Source organism: Castor canadensis, chromosome 5 (genome assembly GCF_047511655.1).
Source record: "Castor canadensis chromosome 5, mCasCan1.hap1v2, whole genome shotgun sequence".
Taxonomy (NCBI): Eukaryota; Metazoa; Chordata; class Mammalia; order Rodentia; family Castoridae; genus Castor; species Castor canadensis.
The window spans coordinates 128533965-128561007 of record NC_133390.1 but is presented as its reverse complement, the minus strand read 5'-3'; the positions used below and the strand labels follow the sequence as shown (position 1 = coordinate 128561007).

Sequence of the window (27043 nt, the reverse complement as noted above, 5' to 3'; positions counted from 1 at the left end):
ATAGAAAACCTCAGAAAAAAGAATGAAACAGAATTGCAAAACAAAACAGAAGGCCAATCCAGCAGAACAGAACAAACAGAAGACAGAATCTCAGAACTCGAAGATGAAATGGTAATTAAAAGAAAAACCGAAGAACTATTAATTAAACAACTCAAGACCTGTGAAAAGAAAATGCAAGAACTCACCGACTCCATCAAAAGTTCAAACGTGAGAATCATGGGCATTGAAGAAGGAGAAGAAGTGCAAGCAAAGGGAATGCATAATATATTCAACAAAACAATCACAGAAAATTTCACAAATCTAGAGAAATCTATTCCCATACAGATGCAAGAGGCCTCCAGGACACCAAACAGACCAGATCAAAATAGAACTACCCCATGGCATATCATCATTAAAACAACAAGTACAGAAACTAAGGAAAGAATATTGAAGGCTGTAAGAGAGAAAAAACAAATAATGTACAAAGGCAAACCCATCAAAATTACAGCAGACTTCTCAACAGAAACATTAAAAGCAAGAAGAGCTTGGGGTGAGATCTTCCAGGCACTGAATGAAAATAACTTCAACCCCAGGATACTCTACACAGCAAAGCTATCATTCAAAATAGATGGAGCAATAAAAGTCTTCCATGATAAGCAGAAACTAAAACAATATGTGACCACAAAGCCACCACTACAAAAGATTCTTCAAGGGATTCTGCACACAGAAAGTGAAACCCAACATAACCATGAAAGGACAGGCAGCACCAAACTACAGGAAAAGAAAAAGCAAGAAAGTAGAGAGTAACCTCAACTTAGGTACACACAATCAAACCTTCAAACAACTAAAACAACTAAATGACAGGAATCACCACATACCTATCAGTACTAACACTTAATGTTAATGGACTCAATTCACCCATCAAAGGGCACCGTTTGATGAAACAGATTAAAAAGGAAGATCCAACAATTTGCTGCTTACAGGAGACCTATCTCACCAACAGAAATAAACATAGGCTTAGGATGACAGGCTGGAAGAAGATTTACCAAGCCAATGGCCCCCGAAAACAGGTAGGAGTAGCAATACTTATCTCTGACAAAGTAGACTTCAAACCTACATTGATCACACGGATAAAGAAGGACATTCCATACTAATAAAAGGGGAAATAGACCAAAAGAAAATAATAATTATCAACCTATATGCATCCAATGTCAACACACCCAATTTCATCAAACATACCCTGAAAGACCTAAAAGCATATATTAACTCCACAACAGTGGTCGTGGGAGACTTTAACACCCCATTATTATCAATAGATAGGTCCTCCAAACAAAAAAATCAATAAAGAAATTCAAGATCTAAAATATACAACAGAGCAAATGGACCTACGTGATGTCTACAGAACATTTCATCCAACTTCTACACAATATACATTCTTCTCAGCAGCCCATGGAACCTTCTCCAAAATAGATCATATCCTAGGGCACAAAGCAAGCCTCAGCAAATATAAGAAAATAGAAATAATACCATGCATTCTATCTGACCACAATGTAATAAAACTAGAACTCAACAACAAAAATAAAGACAAAAAATATGCAAACAGCTGGAAACTGAAAAACTCATTACTTAATGAACAATGGGTCATTGATGAAATAAAGAGGAAATTAAAAGGTTCCTGGAAGTCAATGAAAATGAAAACACAATGTACCGGAACCTATGGGACACAGCAAAGGCAGTACTGAGAGGAAAGTTTATAGCCATGAGTGCATATATTAAAAAGACTGAAGTTCCCAAATCAATGACCTAATGATACATCTCAAACTCCTAGAAAAACAAGAACAAGCAAATTCCAAAACAAATAGGAGAGAAATAATAAAAATAAGAGCTGAAATCAACAAAATAGAAACCAAAAAAAAAAAATACAAAGAATTAATGAAACAAAAAGTTGGTTCTTTGAAAAAATAAACAAGATCAACAGATCCCTGGCAAACCTGACTAAAATGAGGAGAGAAAAAACCCAAATTAGTAGAATCAGCAATGCAAAAGGGGAAATAACAACAAATACCATGGAAGTCCAGGAAATCATCAGAGACTACTTCGAGAACCTATATTCAAATAAATTCAAAAATCTTAAAGAAATGGACAGATTTCTAGACACATATGATCATCCAAAACTAAACCAAGAGGAAGACTACAGAAGATGGAAAGATCTTCCATGCTCATGGATTGACAGAATCAACATAGTAAAAATGGCTATACTACCAAAACCAATTTACATGTTCAATGCAATTCCCATCAAAATTCCAATGACAATTAAGAAAATGTGGTATCTATACACAATGGAATTTTATGCAGCCATGAAGAAGAACGAAATGTTATCATTCGCTGGTAAATGGATGGAATTGGAGAACATCATTCTGAGTGAGGTTAGCCTGGCCCAAAAGACCAAAACTCATATGTTCTCCCTCATATGTGGACATTAGATCAAGGGTAAACACAACAATGCGATTGGACTATGAGCACATGATAAAAGCGAGAGCACACAAGGGAGGGGTGAGGATAGGTAAGACACCTAAAAAATTAGCTAGAATTTGTTGCCCTCAACGCAGAGAAACTAAAGCAGATACCTTAAAAGCAACTGAAGCCAATAGGAAAAGGGGACCAGGTACTAGAGAAAGGGTTAGATCAAAAAGAATTAACCTAGAAGGTAACACCCACGCACAGGAAATTAATGTGAGTCAACTCCCTGTACAGCTATCCTTATCTCAACTAGCAAAAACCCTTATTCCTTCCTATTATTGCTTATACTCTCTCTACAACAAAATTAGAGATAAGGGCAAAATAGTTCCTGCCGGGTATTGAGGGGGTGGAGGCGGGGTGGGTGGTAAGGGAGGGGGTGGGTGCAGGGGGTAGAAATGACCCAAGCATCGTATGCACATATGAATAATAAAAAAATAAAAAGAAATGGAAATAATCCCCAAAGTCATTTTTAGGTTCCAAAGGGAAGTAGTGTGCACTCAGTGTGGATTTCTGGATGCTGGTGATGGTCTGCCAGGGCCCCTGCACAGGCTAGTGTAACTACCCCCAGGCTCTGTGAGTATTATCTGCCATGAGCTCCCAGTTGGTCCCTTCTTTGGGAGAATTGCCTTGGGCTGACAAAAACCTACAGCCCTGAGGATTCATGTCCTTACCCCAGTGGATGGCCCACAGAAAATCACTGATAAGGGTCATGCAGTCCCTTGGCCTCAGGATGGGGTCCCCACATGATCCCATGTGGATTAGGCAGAGTTGAGTCTTCTGAGACCACATTCTTCCTAATCCTTTCCTTTTCCTCTCCTTCCCCTCCCACCCTCTCCCTTCAAGGTTCTCCTGAGAGCACCCATCAAAAACCTCAAGTGTCCCAAATTCTTCTCATGTTCTTCCTCTTAGATTTATGACAGTTCTCTTTTGATGACTTATTTCCTCACCTGCAACACCCTGGTAATATGACATAAGTGGGTGTGAAAACTAAGTGAGATGTATAATTGCTGGGTTCAATGAATCATGGCAGGGAATTTCTCCTTTTATCTACATGTCAAGAGAACGTATGAACTGTAGTATATAAAACAAAGAGACCCCAAGCAGCAGCACCAAAGGACAGCAGTGGCTGAGGGACCAGAAGTAACCATGAGTTTGTTTAGGATGGACCACTCAAGTCATACATACTGATGGGCTTGTCAGGACTTGTGCCAACCAAGTGTATTTTGTACCCAGTTTACCACAATAGGTGAGGGCAGGGAGCTGGACAAGGAGTTGGGCGGAGGGGAGCAGATGGCTGGGGCAGAGGGTGCTATTGGAGAAGGTGCAATTCAGTGCATTTGTAGGTTAGCTTTGCTGCTCACCTTTTAAGCAGAAGGGCAAACAGATCGCCCACCAGATAACAGCTCTCTGTGAAATATTGCTTCCCGACTCTGCTATTTCATCTCCATTGGCTTCTGCCTCCCTCTCTCCTCACTTTCAGCTGGTTTCCCACAATCACTGCAGGGTGAGCCGAAGCTGATGAGGGCACCTGGCTTTTGCAGCAGCTCTTCAAAGCTAGAGGTCAGGTGTGTTTCTAGGATTTAATTAAGCTGGAAATGAAATCCAGCCCTGGAGTGGTTCATCGTCTTTATTATCACATTTCTTACTGCTTGTCAGGCCACAGTGGCTTCCAGGTCTTGAAAAGGAAGAAGCAGCATGACTCCCAGGCAGGGCTCAGTTAATCTATTTCACATGGCATTTCAGGTACCTTCCTCCATTTTAGCATGGAAAAAAAAAACAGCATTCTCAGGGGCCTTTCTGAGGAGAGCATTGCCTTAAATTGAACACAGGAAATATATTTCAAAATAACATCATTCCCAATACATTTTCTTGTTCTAATACAATATATGTTCACTATAAAAAGGTACAAGATATTAAAAAACACAGAGAATTAAAAAATCATTTATAAACTCACCAGCTAGAAATAATTACAGTTAATATTACGGTCTCTTTCCTGCCATGTACAGTTATGTGTTGGGGGACTTGGAAATGCAGATTGCAAAAGGGAGAAAGAGAGAGAGTTCTGATCCTATAGAGGTGCTGATATACTGTATAACACACTATATTTTTCCTTACGTATGTACTCATTAACATTATTTCACATAGGACATTCATTTATCAAGGGGGTTCTCCCCATTTCAAGCAAAAAAAAAAAAACCTCAGGACTCAAAAGAATTTCTGTGATCAGTAATGTTACTGACTACCACACTGCATTCATGTTTTCTGTACCTAATAACATATTCTATAGTCTCTTAGATTAATCAAATAAGATGAGGGGATTTATGCACTGCTGTGCACTGAGAAGGTAGCTTAACAGTCTCCCTAAGTAATATCATTTGACATTCGGAGCTATTAGACTGCATCTGCAAAGGGCATTCATTTTTTAGCCTGATTTGTGTTCAGTGGGTGGCAGTCCCCTTCCTGTCCCCTTAGTGTGGCAAGGCTTGGCAGCTACAGGGCACTGACCTTTCTCACTACAGAGATGTGATTGCTTTCACACTGATCGCACAGAAAAACTTAGCAAATCTCACACTGTTAGCTCCATCCCACACCAGCGATGCTGGCATTTTATGACTGTCAGGTGGCATTAGCCAGTTGAAAACTCACTAAGATGGGGACACTGTACCAAATTAATAACTGAGGTAGTAATGTACTGAGTTTTCACAAAATTAATTAGTACCTCTTTAGCCAATGGCAAAAGTCACAAAAGTCTTCTGAAGATGAAAAGGATTTTTGAGAACTTCCAAGCCAGCAGATTTGATCTACAAGTAAAAGGAATGAAGAGTCAAAGAGAGAAAGTGATTGCATTTTCAAGATCACAGAGGATGGAGTAGTGGTTTTCAACTTGCATATCAGCAACATCATGGAATCCCACATGTATCACTACAATAAATATGAAACATCTAAGAAAGAAATACCATGATTGAAGTAGGGTGGAACTAGGATTGAAGTAGGATGGAGCCTTGCCTGCTCCTCATCCATCTCTGCACTGAGATTTCATGGGGGAGCCCTGAGTCTCCATAAAGCATAGATTAACTACTTTTGATAACATTTCTCACACTTCCAAATGTCCTTTATATAAACAGATCACCTATATTAAACTGATAAACAAATTCAAAGAGTAGAATCTCAGTCTTCTCATTTGCAAATGGAAGACAATAATGGACTCTGCCACAGCAAATAATCTGTTAGAGATTAAACAGATAAGGGAAATGAGTGAATATTGTGACATCTTCTACAAACATCAGTTTAAGCCCTGCCTGCTCTACCACTGCTTTGTGGTTGAGGCAGCATTGACCTCAGTCCCAGTTTTAGGGGTGGTCCAGGATTGGGAAGCCAGTTAACTATGGGTAACTACTGAATTGGCAAAAATCAACAGTGGAGTAAAAATGTGATTTGGTAATTTTGTGTGTCAAATGGACTGAGTCACATGTTCCCAAATATTTGGGCTATACATTATTTCCAAGCATGTCTATGAGGGTATTTCTGGGTGATAATAACATTTATTTATTTTTATTAGTGTATATTAATTGTTTGAACAAAAGGCCAAGAAAGAATTTTCTCTCTCTGTCTTCAATGTGGGACATCAGTCTCCTCCTGCTTAAGACTTGGACTCAGACTAGAAATGACACAGTTGCTCAGGTATTCAGACTGAAGAGGGAGCTATACCATTGCTCCCCTTGGAACTGGAATTTTTAGCCTCCATAATGATGTGAGCCAATTCCTTATAATAATAGATTCATATAGATAGATACACAGACATCCTATTGATTCTGTTTCTCTGTAGAATACTAACACAAAGAACAAACCCTGACCTTGGCTTGGACAAATCAAACAAGGTTCACTAACTTAAAGGGTACACAAGGAAGTCAGGAAGTCAGGATGTGTATGTGAGATATATATACACACACATACATACATCAGAGAGGTCAACAACACTCTCCAAAGGCCTTAATAAGACTTTGGTCACAAAAGTTCTTAACAATAGACTCACAGTTGTAGGTGATAAATGGAGATAGTAAAGTCACATCAGACTTTTCAGAGACTCAACTCCTCTATTAAAGCTAGAACCACTCTGCAGGTTAGCCAGGTTAAGTAAGAATTGGGACTCCCTCATGAGGGTCGATTGCATATCATTGCTTTTGGAATTAGATGACTTATAACTAAAGAGGATGACCAAGTACAATATGCATGGACACAGAAATAGTTTGCTTGATTTTTCTCAGCCTTCCCAGACTAATATAGCCTGATCTAATGAATCTCCGAAGTAAAGATGGTCCAACAAAAATGGGGCTCAGTTACTCAGGAATCCTTAGGAGTCAGACCAAAATGCTATTAAACCAGCTATGGTGTCTTTCTTATTGTATAATTATAACTCAAGGACACCATGATTGAGCCAAAGGAGACATGCGATCTAAGTGGTCCAATAATAGGAAAGTTCAGGAATTGTGTTTGACAGCTTAGGAAGAGATATTTTCTAATAAGGTTATTGAAAAACAAGCAGGCAGTTGTCTTTCCTGCTGGCAGCCTTCCGGTAGCCTCAAGGGACACCCATTTTAGGATAAAGCTGACACCATGGAAAGGAGACTAGGAAAAGAGAAAGACCACAATCCTATCTTGTCAGCAGTCAGCACTTGTTCAGTTCTCACCTAAAGTTAGTGATTATGGAATTTCTGTCACACAAACCAACAAATTCCCTTTGTTTAGGCCATGTTGACTTCAGCTGTCTGACACTCTACAATGGAGACACTCCGTTCAGGCTTTACAAAGTATATGCTGAGCTCTCAAAACAGGTACTAAATCAGTTTCCTGGGGCTGCTATAACAAATTACCACAAATGGGGTGCCTTAAAATGACAGATATTTGTTCTCTCATACCTAAGGAGGCCCAAAGTCTGAATCAGAGAGTCAGCAGGGCCATGCTTCCTTCAAAGGCTCCAGGGGAGAATCAGCCTTTGCCTCCTCCCACTTCTGATGGCATGTGATATTCCTTGGCTGGTGGCAGAATCTTTCCCATCTCTGCCTCTGTCTTTGTACCACCTTTTGTCTATCTCTGTATATCAAATCTCCCTCTACTTTCTCCACAAGGACACTGAGCACAAGTTCAAAGCTCACCTTAAATGGAGCATGTTTGTATCCAGAGATCCTTAATTCCATCATCAAAGACCCAGTTTCCAAAAGGTCACATTCTTTGGGTGAATGCCCTGGTCACAGCTTTCTGAGGAATATAATTCAAGGTTTCCAGTTGGTGAAGGCACATGCCAGGTTTTCACACTCATTTTTCCAAACATCTGAGGAAATCACCATGGAAACCAACATCAGCCCCCAGAAACACAGGATAACTGAAGCTGAATTGATCCCTGTTCCTTCAAATGTTTTCCACTTTCCCAAGACATTCACTCTTAATTCCCACAGCAACAGTTGCTATGATCTACTTTCCACATGAATTTTTCTTTCATTCATTCCCTTCTTCACACCACAGTCACCCAATAAAAGGTTTGCATTCTTTCCCATGTGCCAGCCTCATCATTGGCCTCCCTGACCCTGGCTTCCACACACACACACACACACCATTCCATCCTCCTCACATGGAAGTAACTACCTGCGCAAAAGCTCGGAGGACCTTCCCCACTCACAAACCTCACACTTACTTCAAGGGTTATTTAAGCCCTTCAGATGCCAAGGGACTTTCTGTAATTTCCCCTAGTAGTCTTCTCTTCTCTGGATACTCGGAATTCCTGTTCCATATTATTTCAGCTATTAACTGAGCACTAGTGACCTATGATGAGTCCCATCCCAGCACAAGTGCCTTTGCAGACTGGGCAAGGTTCCCATGTTGAGTCTGAGACCAAAGCTCACTTTCACATTGGGCCCCAGCATGATGCTACCTTCTTCATGCTGCCACAGCTGTCAAACTTTGGGATAATCAGGTGCTCTCCCTTGGACTTGAAAACTGAGGATTAGTAGTTATAATTCATTCAGGGACTATTTAAACAAAAGAGAAATATCTTTTCACTAATGTCCTCACCAGTTTGCTCAGGGGATAGTTCATTACTGGGTTACCACAAGATAGGTATAAACACTGAAAGAAAGCATTTAAAATTTTTATAGCAGGCTGAGCACAGTAGTTCATGCTGTAATCCCAGTGATTCAGAAGGTGAAGATTGGGAGGTTCACAACTCAAGACCAACCCAGGCAAAAAGTTAGCGAGATCCTGTCTCAACAAATAAGCTGGGTAGTGATTTACAACCTGTGATCCAACCTACATGGGAGGTATGGGTGGGAGGATGAGCTGAACAAAAACATGGGCTGATGGATGGCTCAAGTAGTAGAGAACCTGTGTAGTGCCTATGAGGTCCTGAGTTTAAATCCTAGTAACACCAGTAATAATAATAATAATAAATTTTATAGCAATTTGTCAGGGTAATTTATGTCTGCTGATGTTAATCATTAAAAATATAAAGATACCATTTGGTATCTGGGTTCTTTTAATTTTCTAAATATATATTTTCAATATTTTTTAAATGTAGCTCATAAATTGGAAAAATAATACAGAGAGCTCCCATGCACCACTTTCCCTGGTTTCTATGCTAATAGTATCTTATCCAATCACAGATCATGGGCCAAACCAGGAAATTGGCATAGGCCTAATTCTAAGAGCTCATTTTTATTGTACTTTACAAAAGCATCCATCTGCAACAGATTATAATTTTTTAATAGGTTCTTCACCATAGCTAATTTAGAAAGAGGTAGTTTAAAATGTCTTATTTCAAAAATAATTGAAGGTGACCATAAAATAAAAGAGGGGAAATACTCAGGGGCTTAGAACCAGCTGACTTGGTTAGGCCCCTGTCCAGCCCCTAGCAGACTTATGGGAGAGTCCTATAACCTAGATATAGCATTAATAGTTATTAACTGGAAATTGGGGAAAATAGTCTCTGTCACATAACTATAAAGATCATACAATAATAATGCTTGTAAAAGCACTTTGAAATATGCTTTCATATGTAACCTAAATGTAACCCTTTCTATATCAATGTATCAGATGATACTTACACCCAACTTACATATGCATCATATTACTGCACAGAACCTGCTCCAATATGGCAAAATTATAAGAACTCCTTGTTTAATAAGAACATAACCATTTTAAGCACCTTTCACATGCAGTGTAAATCTACTGAATCTCTGTAAATTCTGTTTTTTAACACCACCCTTGGAGATCAGAAGGTTCAGTGGCCTGCACAGTCAAAGAAGCAGGACATGTCAGAGTTGATAGAGGACCTCAAGTGTTTCTCTGAACACATTTGCCTTTCACTTATCAATATCTGCGTGCAATTTTCAAAAACCTAAAGTTATCTCAACACTTCAGCAATCCAACAACCCAAGAAAAGAAAAAGATAATTTGTGTAGGTTTTAGAAGTTACATTGCTAACTTAATCCAGTTGAAAAAAATACTCCATGTTTTATGATGGCTGATCTTTTTTAAATATGCTTTCCTTTCATTTATATATAATTCTGTCCTTTCATTTCCCCTTTCCCAAAAGTGGCACCTTAGAGGTTGCTAAGCAATTGTCCCTGACAAGGACTCTGCATCTGTCAATAAAATGGAACATTCTCCCATTCTCTGTTCCCTTTTAGTATTGAGTAGTGTGTCAATCAAAAAACATCAGTAAATACAGAAAGAAGGCAGAAAGGCTCTGACAGGAAAGGAATAGAAAATGACTATTTTTAAACTAATAAGTCTTTTTCTTAAAGTAAGGCAAGTTGAATAAGAGAGAGACAAGTTTCACTACCCTATTTTTCTGGAAAGTGAAAGGGCTCCTCCAGGTCAGCCACCATGTTGAATCAAGCATGATGTTTTATTTGTCCAGAGAGCAGTTTTCAGTGGTGTGTTACTGCTCTGTAAAAATCAAAAAGAAAAACTCAACAGATAGATATATTAAAATAACATTTTCCAAAAGGCTCAAGGATTTAGAAGACCCTCAAAATCTTGGTCATTACATTTAATTACAGCAAGACCTTCAGAGAATGAATAATTGACATGCAAGGTGGGTATAGTTAAATGGTATCAAACTTATCAACCATATTTATAGTCAATAAATATAATCAAGTCATTGCATACATACCTGCACAAAGGCTGCCATCTTGTGCACAACATTGAGCGAGACAAAGACACATACACAAAGATTGAAATACAGGGACAATTCTTCCCCTATACTATGTACAACTAGTTCAACATGGAATTAATATATGAGGGGCTGGTGCAGCTCAGTGGCAGAGCATGTGCTTAGCATGCACAAGGTCAAGGATTCAATCCCCAGCACCAAATTATTTTTAAAAAAGAAAAAGAATTAATATGTGCACACAGACCTATAAGGTGGAGCATCTGGTCAAGGCACAGAAAATCTGACTTTTCGAGATTTAAATAAGAAAGAAAGAAGTCAAATTATTCCTATTTGCAGATAATATGATCTTATACCTAAATGACTCTATAAACTCCACCAAAAAATTCTTATATATCAAAATCACTTTCAGTAAAGTAGTAGGACACAAAATCAATATACAAAAATCAGCAGTTTTTGTATATACCAACAATGAACAGATTGAGACAAAAATCAGGACAATAATCCCATTTGTAATAAGCTCAAAAAATAAAATACCTAAATATAAATTTAATGAAGGAAGTGAAAGACCTCTACAACAAAAACTATGAATCACTGAAGAAATAAATTAAAGAAGACATAAGAAGATAGAAAGCTCTCCTATGTTCATGGATTGATAGAATCAATATTGTGACAAAGGCTATACTACCAAAAGCATCTATGTTTTCAATGCAATCCCCATCAAAATTTCAATGACATTCCTCACAGAGATATAAAAATTAATCCTAAAGTTCATTTGCAAGCACAAAAGACTTCAAATAGCCAAAGAAATCCTGAGCAAAAAAGGCAATGCTAGAGGTATCATAATACCTGATTTCAAACTACACTACAAAGCCATAACAAAAAAACAGCATGTCCCTGGCACAAAAACAAACACAAATACAAATGGAACAGAATAGAAGACCCACATGTAAATCCATACAGCTTTATAGTCATTTTATTTTAGCCAAAGATATACATTGGAGAAAAGGCAACCTCTTCAACAAATGGTACTGGGAAAATTGGATATCCACCTGTAAATGACTGAAACTAGATCCCCATCTTTCCCTGTATAATATCAACTCAAAGTGAATCAAAGATCTTAATATATGTCCAACAACTGTGAAAGTACTACAGGAAAGAATAAGGAAAATACTTGAATATATAGGCATAGATAATAACTTCCTGACTAGAACTCCAATGACTCAGCTATTATGAAAAAGGATTGACAAATAGGACTGTTTCAAATTAAAAAACTTCTGTACAGATAAGGAAGTAGTCACTAGACTGAACAGACAACCTATCAGTTGGGAGAAAATCTTTTACAGCTATACATTTAATGAAGGATCAATAACCAGAACTTACAGAAAGCTCAAAAAACTAAATTCCAAAAGAATCAACAACCTGATGAAAAAATGGGCAAATGAACTTAACAGACAATTTAAATGGCCAATAATACATGAAGAAATGCTCAATATCCCTGGCCATAAAGGAAATGCAAATCAAAACTACACTGAGATTCCATGTCATCCCAGTCAGAAAGGCTATCATAAAGAATATAAGTAACAATAAATGCTGGCAAGGAAGTGGGGAAGAAGAAACCCTTATACAGTGTTGGTGGGAATGTAAATTAGTATAATCACTACGGAAAGTAGTATGGAAGTTCCTCAAAAAACTAAAAAATAGAAGTACCATATCATACAACTATATCACTCCTGGGCATATATTCAAGGAAATGTAAGTCAGCATACAATAGAGACACTTGCACACCCATGTTTATTGAAGCACTATTAACAATAGCCAAGTTATGGAGACATCCCAGATGCCCCACAACTAAGACAGGTTCAGAAAGACAAAGGTCCCATGTTTTCTCTCATACGTGGAAGATAGATCCAAAAGATAAATGTTTACACAAATACAAACAAGATCCTACATATGTATCTATGCATACGTATATACAAATATCCAAACATGTTTGAAATATTGGAAATGTTTGAGGGGACTAGGGGGAAAAGTGAAAGGAAAGGAGAATGCTATCAAAATGCATTGTGGCTGTGTAGGAAGACGACATGACAAAACGCACTGAAAACTTTTGAACAATAGGGAGTACAGGAAGAGGGAGATTAATGAATGGAATTAATCTTATTAAAGTACGGTATATTCATGAGTGAATTACCATGGTGAAAACCCTTTGAGCAATGAATTTACACTTTCAAAAATGAACAGGAATGTAAAACAGAGTCCTATTAGGGAGTAGGGAGTAGTGGGAGCTGGGTGGTGAATGGAGAGGATGGAAGAGACTGAATATGGTCTATGTACTTTATATGCTTGTGTGAGAATAGAATGTTGAAATCATTTTCAGTGTGGGGCAGAGGGATGAGGTATTATGATGGAGGGGGTAAATTTAATTAAGGTATACTGTAAGCATATGTGAAAACGTCACAATAAACCCCCGTGTACAACTAATACATGCTAATAAAAATGCTTTTATTTAAGAAAGGAAAACCTGACTTATATTTAAGATTGAAGTAATTGATCAAACCACTAGCCTACCCACATCCCCAGAAAGGAAACTTCAAATTGTATTGCCCAAAACTGATCTGGTTCTCAGAGCACACTGCTCTGCTACATCAGAGTACATCAATTTGCTCTTCAGTCCTCACCGGAGTATTTTTCTGAATAGACTCATTAGCCTTTGCTCAAATGTATGCATGTGTTCCTAGCAAGTGGCAGCATTCTCCAATCCCCGGCAATATTAAGATAACTCCAGTGCAAACACAGAAATGTCAGTGTTGCTAAGCTTTTTAATTACATAGCCATATTACACTCATGTGACAGAAAATGCCATGTTGCAAAGTTCTACTTCCAGTCGCTTGGGCTGAAAGCAACTGCTTGTAATGAAGACAGTACAGTAGACTCAACACAAAGGTCCATGAGAGTAAAGTGGTGAGATAACTTTGATTTGGTGGGACCCTAAGAATGAAGGGGAGGAGGAACAGCCAACCCCATGATAAGTGTTGTATTCCTCAACAGAGTGGTCCAGAAAGCATCCTATTCCCTACACCTTAACCAAACAGAAGGCAGGAGGCCAGCCACTATGATGCTATGAAGCAAGCATCATAGAACTCACTTTTATAGTCTTTCCTTAAAGAGGAGGCAAGAGACCTGCTGGCATGCATATTTTCTGAGTGAGAAAAAAAACCTATTCTCAATAATATTTATAATTGTTAATTAGTTTTTAATCTTCATGGCTATCAAACACCCCCAAGGAATGCCAAACCCATCCCTCAGCATCTGCTTCCTCTCCTGCCTACTCCCAGTCTCCATATGCAGAAATTTCAAATAGTGCCTACAGTCTTAGAGTACCTTAATACAGGTGCTCCAACTGAGAGCCCTGAGGCTGCCTGCTTTCATTTCCAGCCCAAGTACATGGCTTGCAGGGAACTGTATTTGAAATGTAACCAGTGTGATACAGGAGAAGAGTGAGAGCATTGAACTCATCAGTCTAAGCTTGGCCTTGAATCCTTCACCCTGGACCTCAGATGAGTACTCTACAAGATAGAGCATTAATGCCAGTGCAACAGAGCTGTTGTTAGAAATAAATAAAAATACCTAGCATGACATTTGCCATATTATAGCTGTTTAATAAATCCTAGTCTACTGCCTTCCACTTGAGTATGAGGCAGGCGATTTATTCATCATTGTATCACCACCAGCACAGAGTTTAATATATTGTAAGGAGCTCTCCATTTTTCAAAAAATCTTTTTCGTATTCATTCCCATTATACTCAACCATATCTGCTTCCAATGTGACAGATAAAAACCCAGAAAATGTAGTGGAGTGTTGCTAAGCACCTAAGTGATTCTGGAAGGTAGTAATAAAAGGAATACATAGATAACATCCTTGACATTCAAAGGTGGTGATAGTGATGGCATAATGTCACATGAGCGAAAATATCAAGTCTCATGGAATGCTTAAACTTTCTAGATTACTAAAAATAAAGACTGTTTTCTCTGTTGTGACATAGCCATTCTCTGAAATGTGTACCAATTACCATGACTTGTAGTTTTTAAAAGGCTAGTGGATTGCCCATTTATTTTTCCAGTATTCTATATCTATGTCTCTGAGAGTGAGTGGGGTGTGGAATGGTGCAACACTGTGTGGAACAAAACAATATGCAAATACCACACCACATAGGATGTCAAAGCACCTGCTCCATTGCCCCTAATGTGGCTACACAATTTGACTAATGTAGCTGTTCTAAAGAGATTTAGAACACATCCACAGCTGCCTAGCAGAAACTCTTGGATATTAAGCATGGTAGAAAGAAGCCAGGATTAAAATCAGAAAAGATTATGCAGGACTTCCATACCATCTCCTTATTCTTACAACTGCACGTAAGTGTGCCGGTGAAAAGTATCTTTTAAATTTTTCATGTGCTCTTCACTTTGCCCTTGACTTGTGCTTCTGAAAATGGTGTGCCCACTATTTTAAAACTGAACCAGATTCCTATTGAAAATCTTACAAAACAAAAGTGAGAAGCAATGAAATTCCATAATTTCATTTTCAATGATATCAGTAAACATAATCTGTAGACTAAGAAAAATGCATGCAAGAGCTTCTAAAAGCAGCAGAGTCAAGGCACAAGAAGAAACATGAGAAGAGACTTGGGGTGGGGAAAAAGGCTAAAAACAAAAAACCATTCACTTCCTGAAGATAGATATACATTCTGGAGTAAGCTGTCATCTCTTGTTTGTCATGATGGGTGACACTGGGTAACAAGGCTGGTGGGGAAAAGCCAGCTAGGACTCAATTTTATTTGTAAAGGCAGAGGAAATAAGGCTAAACTAAAAAAATTAATATAAAAAATTCACAGATGAGCTATATTTTTATAACACAGACTGTCTGTGGCAGCAAAGCTTTTTTTAAAAAATCCTTGAATTGTGAAGCCTGGAACACATCTTTGGGCATTCTGTACCTCCCTCCCACCTCCATCAAGGAAGAACATATAACGAGCTCATCCAGAAAAAGAAAGTAGATTAAAACATGAATAACAAAAAGATAAAGATAAAACACTATTCCAAACTTACTTTAAGAAAAAAATGGAAGAATAAGTTACCAATAGATAAAAAGTCTTGCCAAAAAACAAATGCTGCCAGGGAACAGATCAGAATTGTGACCAAGCATTTTACTAGGATTCACATTCAATATTAAAGAAAGGAACACCTCCTTGAATAAGGACTACAGTGCAGATAGTCAGAAATTAAAGGAAAAGATGATAAAGCAAACAGTACTGTCTCCCTGAGTTCCTGTTAAAGAAATTACTTTAAAAAAAAGAAATTAACAGAAGTAGAGACACAGAAGTACAAAGAAAGGAAGGGTTCCCTTAACTTTAATGGCTAATATTAAGCAATAGAGGAAAGAAAGAGGAAGCTTTAAAAAAAAACATGGTCCTATTGCTGTGGATTGCATATGTCCCCTGAAAAATCCAGGAGTTGCCAATGAGTGGTATTAGAAGCTGGGCTTTCAGAAGTGATTAGGCCATGAGGTCTCCTCTCTTGTGAATAGATCTAGCTCCATTATCAACAGACTTCACAGAGAGAGTTTGTTCCTTTTCTCCTCTGCCATCTTCTGCCATGGGAGGACACAGAACTCTTCCCCTACAGAGGACAGGGGGTGCAAGGTTCCACCTTGGAAAAAGAGGACAGAGCAACCTTCATGAACCAACATGCTACACCCTGGTTGAAGACTTTCCACATCCATAATTGTGAGAAAGCAAATTTATTTTTTATAAATTACCCAATCTCAGATACTCTGTTACAGCAGCACAAAATATATAAGATAATATGCTAATTTACTCCTAGTTCATATTTGGGAACTATTACAGGCCTACAAAAGCAGAAGGCCACAGAAAGTTATAATTATGAACTAAACCATTAAAACAAAATTTTAAACCTTTATAAATTACAAACAAAAACCAATTACAAAATGAAAGACTGCTCTAAAAAGAACAAAATGTGAAATAATACAATTCAAACCAAATGAATCTATCACATCAAGAAATGTAGATGTGCTCAACTTTATGTAGTTAAAAAAGATTTTCATATTGACTCATAAAGCAAAACTGAATTCTGTGCCAAAATAATACAGAAATAGCTTTTAAAAGTAATTTTGAGAAGCAGAAAAGCAGGCTGAGTAGTTATACTATGCAATGCAGAGAAATTTTTTAAAGAATCATAGTATTAGTACTAGATCAGGTAGAATTTAGGCTGTAAGCATGAAATAAAACAAAAAGCACTTGGCAACACTAAATTTATTATTCAAATTGAAAGTTTTTTGGATAAGGTATAGTGGTCCACACCTACAATCCAAGCAATTGGGAGGCTGAAGCAAGACTATCTCAAGTTTGAGGCCAGCCTGGACCACAAAATGAGATGACTTTCTCCCATGTATGAGAAAAAAACATACGACTTTTGTCTTTCTGAGCCTGGTTTACTTCTCTTAACATGATGTCCTCCAATTGTATCCATTTACCTTCAAACGACAAGGTTTCATTATTCCTTATGGATGAAAAAAACTCCATTGTATATATGTGCCATATATTCTTTTTTATTATTATTATTATTCATATGTGCATACAAGGCTTGAGTCATTTCTCCCCCTGCCCCCACCCCCTCCCTTACCACTCACTCTGCCCCCTCCCTCCCCCCCCACCCCCTCAATACCCAGCAGAAACTATTTTGCCCTTATTTCTAATTTTGTTGTAGAGAGAGTATAAGCAATAATAGGAAGGAACAAGGGGTTTTGCTGGTTGAGATAAGGATAGCTATACAGGGCATTGACTCACATTGATTTCCTGTGCATGGGTGTTACCTTCTAGGTTAATTCTTCTTGATCTAACCTTTTCTCTAGTTCCTGGTCCCCTTTTCCTATTGGCCTCAGTTGCTTTTAAGGTATATGCTTTAGTTTCTCTGTGTTAAGAGCAACAAATGCTAGCTAATTTTTTAGGTGTCTTACCTATCCTTACCCCTTCCTTGTATGCTCTCGCTTTTATCATGTGCTCATAGTCCAATCGCATTGTTGGGTTTGCCCTTGATCTAATGTCAACTTATGAGGGAGAACATATGAGTTTTGGTCTTTTGGGCCAGGCTAACCTCACTCAGAATGATGTTCTCCAATTCCATCCATTTACCAGCGAATGATAACATTTCGTTCTTCTTCATGGCTGCATAAAATTCCATTGTGTATAGATACCACATTTTCTTAATCCATTCGTCAGTGGTGGGGCATCTTGGCTGTTTCCATAACTTGGCTATTGTGAACAGTGCCACAATAAACATGGGTGTGCAGGTGCCTCTGGAGTAACCTGTGTCACAGTCTTTTGGGTATATCCCCAAGAGTGGTATTGCTAGATCAAATGGTAGATCGATGTCTAGCTTTTTAAGTAGCCTCCAAATTTTTTTCCAGAGTGGTTGTACTAGTTTACATTCCCACCAACAGCGTAAGAGGGTTCCTTATTCCCCGCATCCTCGCCAACACCTGTTGTTGGTGGTGTTGCTAATGATGGCTATTCTAACAGGGGTGAGGTGGAATCTTAGTGTGGTTTTAATTTGCATTTCCTTTATTGCTAGAGATGGTGAGCATTTTTTCATGTGTTTTTTGGCCATTTGAATTTCTTCTTTTGAGAAAGTTCTGTTTAGTTCACTTGCCCATTTCTTTATTGGTTCATTGGTTTTGGGAGAATTTAGTTTTTTAAGTTCCCTATATATTCTGGTTATCAGTCCTTTGTCTGATGTATAGTTGGCAAATATTTTCTCCCACTCTGTGGGTGTTCTCTTCAGTTTAGAGACCATTTCGTTTGATGAACAGAAGCTTTTTAGCTTTATGAGGTCCCATTTATCTATGCTATCTCTTAGTTGCTGTGCTGCTGGGGTTTCATTGAGAAAGTTCTTACCTATACCTACTAACTCCAGAGTATTTCCTACTCTTTCCTGTATCAACTTTAGAGTTTGGGGTCTGATATTAAGATCCTTGATACATTTTGAGTTAATCTTGGTATAAGATGATATACATGGATCTAGTTTCAGTTTTTTGCAGACTGCTAACCAGTTTTCCCAGCAGTTTTTGTTGAAGAGGCTGCTATTTCTCCATCATATATTTTTAGCACCTTTGTCAAAGACAAGTTGGTTATAGTTGTGTGGCTTCATATCTGGGTCCTCTATTCTCTTCCACTGGTCTTCATGTCTGTTTTTGTGCCAGTACCATGCTGTTTTTATTGATATTACTTTGTAATATAGTTTGAAGTCAGGTATTGTGATACCTCCTGCATTGTTCTTTTGACTGAGTATTGCCTTGGCTATTCGTGGCCTCTTGTGTTTGCATATAAATTTAACAGTAGATTTTTCAATCTCTTTAATGAATGTCATTGGAATTTTGATGGGAATTGCATTAAACATGTAGACTACTTTTGGGAGTCTAGACATTTTTACTATGTTGATTCTACCAATCCATGAGCATGGGAGATCTCTCCACTTTCTATAGTATTCCTCAATCTCTTTCTTCAGAAGTGTATAGTTTTCCTTGTAGAGGTCTTTCACATCTTTTGTTAGGTTTACACCTAGGTATTTGATTTTGTTTGAGGCTATTGTAAATGGAATTGTTTTCATACATTCTTTTTCCGTTTGCTCATTGTTAGTGTATAGAAATGCTAATGATTTTTCTATGTTGATTTTATATCCTGCTACCTTGCTATAGCTATTGATGATGTCTAGAAGCTTCTGAGTAGAGATTTTTGGGTCTTTAAGGTATAGGATCATGTCATCTGCAAATAGGGATTTTATGACAGTTTCTTTACCTATTTGTATTGCTTTTATTCCTTCTTCTTGCCTAATTGCTCTGGCTAGGAATTCCAGTACTATGTTGAATAGGAGTGGAGATAGTGGGCATCCTTGTCTGGTTCCTGATTTTAGAGGGAATGGTTTCAGTTTTTCTCCATTAAGTATAATGCTGGCTGTAGGTTTGTCATATGTAGCTTTTATAATGTTGAGGTACTTTCCTTCTATTCCTAGTTTTCTTAGAGCTTTTATCATGAAATGATGTTGGATCTTATCAAAGGCTTTTTCTGCATCTATTGAGATGATCAAGTGGTTTTTGTCTTTGCTTCTGTTAATGTGGTTTATTACGTTTATTGATTTTCGTATGTTGAACCACCCCTGCATTCCTGGGATGAAGCCTACTTGGTCGTGGTGAATAATATTTTTGATGTGTTGCTGAATTCAGTTTGCTGTTATTTTGTTGAGGATTTTTGCATCAATGTTCATTAAGGAGATTGGCCTATAGTTCTCCTTTTTGGAGGTGTCTTTGCCTGGTTTTGGGATAAGTGTAAACATGGCTTCATAAAATGTGTTTGGCAGTTTTCCTTCCCTTTCTATTTTATGGAACAGTTTAAGGAGGGTTGGTATCAGTTCTTCTTTAAAGGTCTGATAGAATTCAGCAGAGAATCCATCAGGTCCTGGACTTTTCTTTTTGGGGAGACTCTTGATTGCTGCTTCAATTTCGTTTTGTGTTATAGGTCTATTCAGGTGATTAATTTCCACTTGGTTCAGTTTTGGATGATCATATGTATCTAGAAATCTGTCCATTTCTTTAAGATTTTCAAATTTATTTGAATGTAGGTTCTCAAAGTAGTCTCTGATGATTTCCTGGACTTCCATGGTGTTTGTTGTTATCTCCCCTTTTGCATTCCTGATTCTACTAATTTGGGTTTTTTCTCTCCTCATTTTAGTCAGGTTTGCCAGGGGTCTATCGATCTTGTTTATTTTTTCAAAGAACCAACTTTTTGTTTCATTAATTCTTTGTATGGTTTTTTTGGTTTCTATTTCGTTGATTTCAGCTCTTATTTTTATTATTTCTCTCCTTCTATTTGTTTTGGGATTTGCTTGTTCTTGTTTTTCTAGGAGTTTGAGATGTATCATTAGGTCATTGATTTGGGATCTTTCATTGTTTTTAATATATGCACTCATGGCTATAAACTTTCCTCTCAAGACTGCCTTAGCTGTGTCCCATAGGTTCCGGTAAGTTGTGTTTTCATTTTCATTGACTTCCAGGTACTTTTTAATTTCCTCTTTTATTTCATTGATGATCCATTCTTCATTAAGTAATGAGTTATTTAGTTTCCACCTGTTTGCATGTTTTTTGTCTTTACTTTTGTTGTTGAGTTCTACTTTTACTGCATTGTGATCAGATAGTATGCACAGTATTATTTCTATTTTCTTATATTTGCTGAGGCTTGCTTTGTGCCCTAGGATATGATCTATTTTGGGGAAGGTTCCATGGGCTGCTGAGAAGAAGGTATATTGTGTAGAGGTTGGATGAAATGTTCTCTAGACATCTACTAGGTCCATTTGATCAATTGCATATTTTAGATCTTGGATTTCTTTATTGAGTTTTTGTTTGGATGACCTATCTATTGATGATAATGGGGTGTTAAAGTCTCCCACAACCACTGTGTTGGCGTTTATATATGCTTTTAGGTCTTTCAGGGTATGTTTGATGAAATTGGGTGCGTTGACATTGGGTGCATACAGATTGATGATTATTATTTCCTTTTGGTCTATTTCCCCTTTTATTGGTATGGAATGTCCTTCTTTATCTCATTTGATCAATGTAGGTTTGAAGTCTACTTTGTCAGAGATAAGTATTGCTACTCCTGCCTGTTTTCGGGGGCCATTGGCTTGGTAAATCTTCTTCCAGCCTTTCATCCTAAGCCTATGCTTATTTCTGTCGGTGAGATAGGTCTCCTGTAAGCAACAAATTGTTGGATCTTCCTTTTTAATCCATTTTGTCAAACGGTGTCTTTTGATGGGTGAATTAAGTCCGTTAACATTAAGCGTTAGTACTGATAGGTATGTGGTGATTCCTGCCATTTAGTTGTCTTAGTTGTTTGAAGGTTTGATTGTGTGTACCTAAGTTGAGGTTACTCTCTACTGTCTTGCTTTTTCTTTTCCTGTGGTTTGGTACTGCCTGCCTTTTCATGGTTAAGTTGCGTATCACTTTCTGTGTGCAGAATCCCTTGCAGAATCTTTTCTAGTGGTGGCTTTGTGGTCACATATTGTTTTAGTTTCTGCTTATCATGGAAGACTTTTATTGCTCCATCTATTTTGAATGATAGCTTTGCTGGGTAGAGTATCCTGGGGTTGAAGTTATTTTCATTCAATGCCCGGAAGATCTCACCCCATGCTCTTCTTGCTTTTAATGTTTCTGTTGGGAAGTCTGCTGTGATTTTGATGGGTTTACCTTTGTATGTTACTTGTTTTTTCTCTCTTACAGCCTTCAATATTCTTTCCTTAGTTTCTGAACTTGTTGTTTTAATGATGCTATGTCGTGGAGTAGTTCTATTTTGATCTGGTCTGTTTGGTGTCCTGGAGGCCTCTTGCATCTGTATGGGAATATCTTTCTCTAGATTTGGCAAATTTTCTGTTATTATTTTGATGAATATATTACGCATTCCCTTCGCTTGCACCTCTTCTCCTTCTTCGATGCCCATGATTCTCAAGTTTGGTCTTTTGATGGAGTCAGTGAGTTCTTGCATTTTCTTTTCACAGGTCTTGAGTTGTTTAATTAATAGTTCTTCAGTTTTTCCTTTAATTACCATTTCATCTTCAAGTTCTGAGATTCTGTCTTCTGTTTGTTCTTCTCTGCTGGATTGGCCTTCCGTTTTGTTTTGCAGTTCTGTGTCATTCTTTTTTCTGAGGTTTTTCCATATCCTGGCAGTTTTCCTCTTTAATGTTGTCTATTTTGGTCCTGAGTTCATTTATCCATTTATTCACTGTGTTCTCTCTTTCACTTTGGTGTTTATACAGTGCTTCTATGGTTTCCTTTATTTCTTCTTTTGCTTTTTCAAATTCTCTATTTTTGTTGCCTTGGAATCTCTTGAGTGTCTCCTGTACATTTTGGTTGACCCTATCCAGTATCATCTCTATAAAATTCTCATTGAGTACTTGTAGTATGTCTTCTTTTAAATTATTCTTGTGGGCTTCATTGTGTCCTTTGGCATAGTTTATATTCATTTTGTTGGAGTCTGGCTCTGAGTTTCTGTTGTCTTCATTCCCCTCTGGTTCCTGTACTAATTTTTTGCTGTGGGGAAACTGGTTTCCCTGTTTTTTCTGTCTTCCCGTCATTGTCTTTGGTGTTGTTACTGTCCCTGTACTGTGTGCAATTGAGTATTTTCTAGCTTGTAATAATAACAATGGTAATATTTAGAATGGAAGGGTGAGCTGAGATGGAAAGCAAGAAGTTAAAGAAAAGGGGAAAACAAATACACAGACAAGAGGGAGAAAGCAGAACAAGGTTTCAGATAAGAAAGTTTCAAAGGTATAAACAGGGAGTGTTAGTGTACTAATCGACAGTAAGCTGAACAGACATTAGAGAGACAGAGAGAGGATTGAAAATCAAAGATAAAAAAATAAAAAATAAGTAAATGAAAGAAATATCTATATATGAAAATGAACTAAAATAAAATGGAAAATAGAAAATTAAAAAAAAAACAAAAACAAAAAAACCTGCAAGTTTATATGCAATGCAGTTTCAGTCTTAATAATTTGGGTGTCCATCTCAGTCTCCAGTCCTGGAGATGGTGCCTCAGATGTTGTTCTGTGGTTGTCTCATCAAAGGGGACGCATAAAATAGAGCAAAACTACACGCACACACACACACACACACACACACACACACACACACACACAAAAAGCCCCACCAAGTGTCCCAAGTTCAAATGCAATACAGTTTCAGTAAGTTTTTTGGCTTGCAGGTGTAATTTGGTTGTTCTCTCATCAAAGGTAGGGAGAAAAAGAAAAAAAAAGAGTCTGGAGACAGTTCTGAGAGTGGTATCTGCAACTGTGGCTTGCCTGCCTGCTGCTCTCAGCCTGTAGCTGGCGGCGTTATTTATGCAGATCTCTGGGGTGAACTTAGCACTCACCTGGTCCCACAGGCTTTGTTTGTTCAGAGTTCTCCTGTGTGGGAGCCTCTGCTACAAGCTTTCCCCTTTCTAAGCACTGGGAAAGGTGACACTGCCCCCACGTTGTCAGGCCTGCGTGTTTATTTACAGTTCATGTGGGAGGTGGGTCTTCCCCCCTCTCCTGTGCCGTTTTCCTCCCACCGCCACTTTCACAAGCTTTCCTGCTCCTGCTTACTGGGCGGTGCTGCTGCTCCTGCCGGCCGCCATGTTTGTTTACAGTTCACGTGGGAAGTGGGTCTTCCCTCCTCTCACAAGCTTTCCTGCTCCTGGTTGCTGGGTGCGCGCCCCGCTCCCGCCAGAGGCTCTCTGGCCAGGCCGGCTTGTTTATTTACAGTCCCGGGAAGGATTCCCTTCCCCCAATCTTCAGCGCTCAGGGCACCCCACCCTCTTTCCAGCGTGTCTTAACTGTTCTTATTGCTTAGTACTCAGTTTCTCTTTTTTTCCCGGGTGGAGGTCAGTCTGTCCAGGGGGCTATGCTGCTCTGGCCCAGGCTTGTCTGTGGGGGTACCACGGTACCGTGAAGCTCACTTGGTCCGCGTCTTCCCAAGCTGTCTGGGCCACTCGCGGCCTGGGGGCCCTCCTCGTTTCTCTGTTTAACGTGAGGTGGAGATTCTCTGTGCCGGCTGGAGATGTGGAGGGGTCAAAGTTATGCCTTTTCTCAGTGATTATGCCTGCAAAGTGTGTCTCCAGCATCTCTCCAAGATTTCACTATAGGAGGGTCGCTTTCTGCTTCCTACCTCTAGCCGCCATCTTGGAATCTCTCGTGCCACATTTTCATGATCCATTCATCAGTTGTAGGGCATCTGGGGTGTTTCTATACCTTTGCTATTGTGAGTAATGTTGCAATAAACATGAATGTGCAGGTGTCTCTGTGGTATCCTGACTTACATTCCTCTGGGTATAACCCTAGGAGTTGTATTGCTGGTTCATACAGCAGTTTTATTTTTAGTTAGACAAAATACAAATACAAGCAATACTATGAAAAACATGTTACACTTAGAAGTCATTAACAGGAGTGAAAGAGTAAAGGAAGTTAAGAAGGTGAATGTGGTTGATGTACTTTCTGTACAAGAAGAATATAGAATTTTTAAACCTATTGAAATCACCATAAGAAGGGGACTAAGGTAGAAAGGAGAAAAATAGAGAGAGTGAACCAAATGTCACAATGAAACTCCCAATATAGCTATCTTAAATAAACAAAGAAGACTTTTTACAAAAACAGAGAACAGGAAGGTAAAACAGGTCCTGTCTGAGGACTTGGTACCAATAGGAGAGCGGAGGATACAAGGAAGAGGGTAGGAGGGTGAATATGGTGGAAATATTGTGAACTCGTGTAGGAAAATGGAAAAATGAGACATGGTAAAACTATTCCAAAATGGGGGTAGTGAGGATAAAAGAGAATGTTAGAGGGGGTGAATTCAACTATGATACACAGTAAGAACTTTTGTAAATGTCACAATGTACCCCAGTACAGCAATAATATGTTAATAAAAAATAAATAAATAAAAGCAAAAATGAGATGCCATCTCAAGAAATGAAATTGAAGATTTCTGAGTTGTAAACATCAATGCAATACAAATGACAATAGCTCACACCTGTAATCCTAGCTACTCAGGAGGCAGAAATCAGGAGGATCACAGTTTGAAGCCAGTCTCAGGCAAATAGTTCATGAGACCCTATTTTGAAAAAATCCATCACAATAAGGGCTGGTAGAGTGGCTCAAGGTGTAGGCCCTGAGTTCAAACCCCAGCAATGCAAAAAAAAAAAGCAAAAAACTATGCACCAAATAACTTAGCAGCAATATTCATAAAGAATAAATCTCACAAGCTATGAAAATAACAAAGTTGCCTTAGTAAGAGAAAATGAGCCATTCTTTCTACCTTCACATCAGGTACACAGAAGGGGAAAAAATGAGCATGGATATAAAAAACCCAAATAACAACTCAAATAATGTGGTCCTCATAGATAGATATCAAATTCAGTGCCCTGAATATTCAGTTTCCATGGACTATTCATGAAAATTAACCTCAGTGGTTTCTGAGAAGTAAAAGTAGAGCAACCTGGGCTACACAGCAATGTCAAGATCTGTCTGGGCTGCATAGCAAGACCTGTCTCAAAAACTGAAAGAAAAAGAAGCAAAAATGGAACCATTTTTTCCAGTCACAATAGAATAAAGCAAAGGGAGAAGAAGAAAGGGTGCTTTCCTCTCTAAATCTTAAGACATTTTTCTCTTAAGCAGCTCTTGGATCTAAAAGGAACTCAACTGAAATTTCTAGAAAGAAAATATCTACTCATCAGGGCTATGAAAATCCACTAAAACTGTTTTAGCAAGTAATTTGTAACTTTAACCACTCACCCAATTAAGAAGAAAAGAATTCATTATACAGACCATTCCCAAAATTAGAGCAGCAAAATAAATCAATGGAAAGAAACAAATGAATATTAACAGAAATTCATGAACTAGAAACTAGGAAAGCTGAAACAATGAAACAAAACATAGCTTTTTATTGTAGGGAAAGGTAGGAGAACAATACATTTTTTGAAGGAAATACAAATTCAAAAAGTAAAAAAAATAAAATGCATAGAAAAAATAATTAAAGAATCATAAGAGAAAACTTTACAAATTTCTATAGAAAATCTAAGTAAAATACATAATTTTCTAGGAAAATACATATATTAACCAAAACCTATCCCAGGAAAAATAGGAGATTTTCCACTGGAGAAATTTTAAAAAGTTGTCAAAGAGCTACCTTTTAACAAAGAATCCAGTCCTGCCTGCTTCCTCATTCAGAGGGAAAAAAGTGAAGTTGTTTCCATATCCACACCACACTGGTTAAATCCCAAATGAAACAGACATCTAAACAAGAAAAGGAAAACACCTTAGATATATATATAACTTTTATTTGTTAATCAATCTTTGATAAAGTTAAGGTAAAAGTAGATAAGATCAGAAAACTGATAAGATAAAACAGAGGAGAAATCCTTTATAATTTTGGCAAGAGGAAAACCTTTCTATATTCAAAATTCAAAACCAGATTAATAAATTTGGCCATAAAAATTTAAATTGTAGGTGGCAAAATCCATTTGATGAGTCAAAAAAGAACTGAAAGCCTAAGGAAAATCTATGCAACTTACTTCATGAATATGAAATACCCAGCATATGGATATCCTAGATATCATAGCATATGATCTCCTAGAAATAAACATGGAAAATGTTCCAGCCCAATAGAAAAATGAGCAAACAATATGAACAGGAAATTCACAAAATGGAAATATAAATAATTCCAAGCCTCCAAATATGAGACCTTTATAATATCTACCTGACAAAAATCCAAATGTTAATATA

The 27043-nt window shown here is 37.9% G+C and overlaps 1 long non-coding RNA gene across 1 annotated transcript; it reads right to left on the bottom strand.

Moving 5' to 3' along the window:
- Positions 1 to 3756: 3756 nt before the first annotated feature.
- Positions 3757 to 26556, bottom strand: LOC141423104 (uncharacterized). The gene is made up of 5 exons (XR_012447759.1): positions 26448 to 26556; positions 10334 to 10440; positions 7653 to 7828; positions 5219 to 5300; positions 3757 to 4312 (listed from the first exon to the last, which is right to left on the bottom strand). It is a non-coding gene; the product is annotated as an uncharacterized lncRNA (long non-coding RNA).
- Between the last annotated feature and the right edge of the window lie 487 nt (positions 26557 to 27043).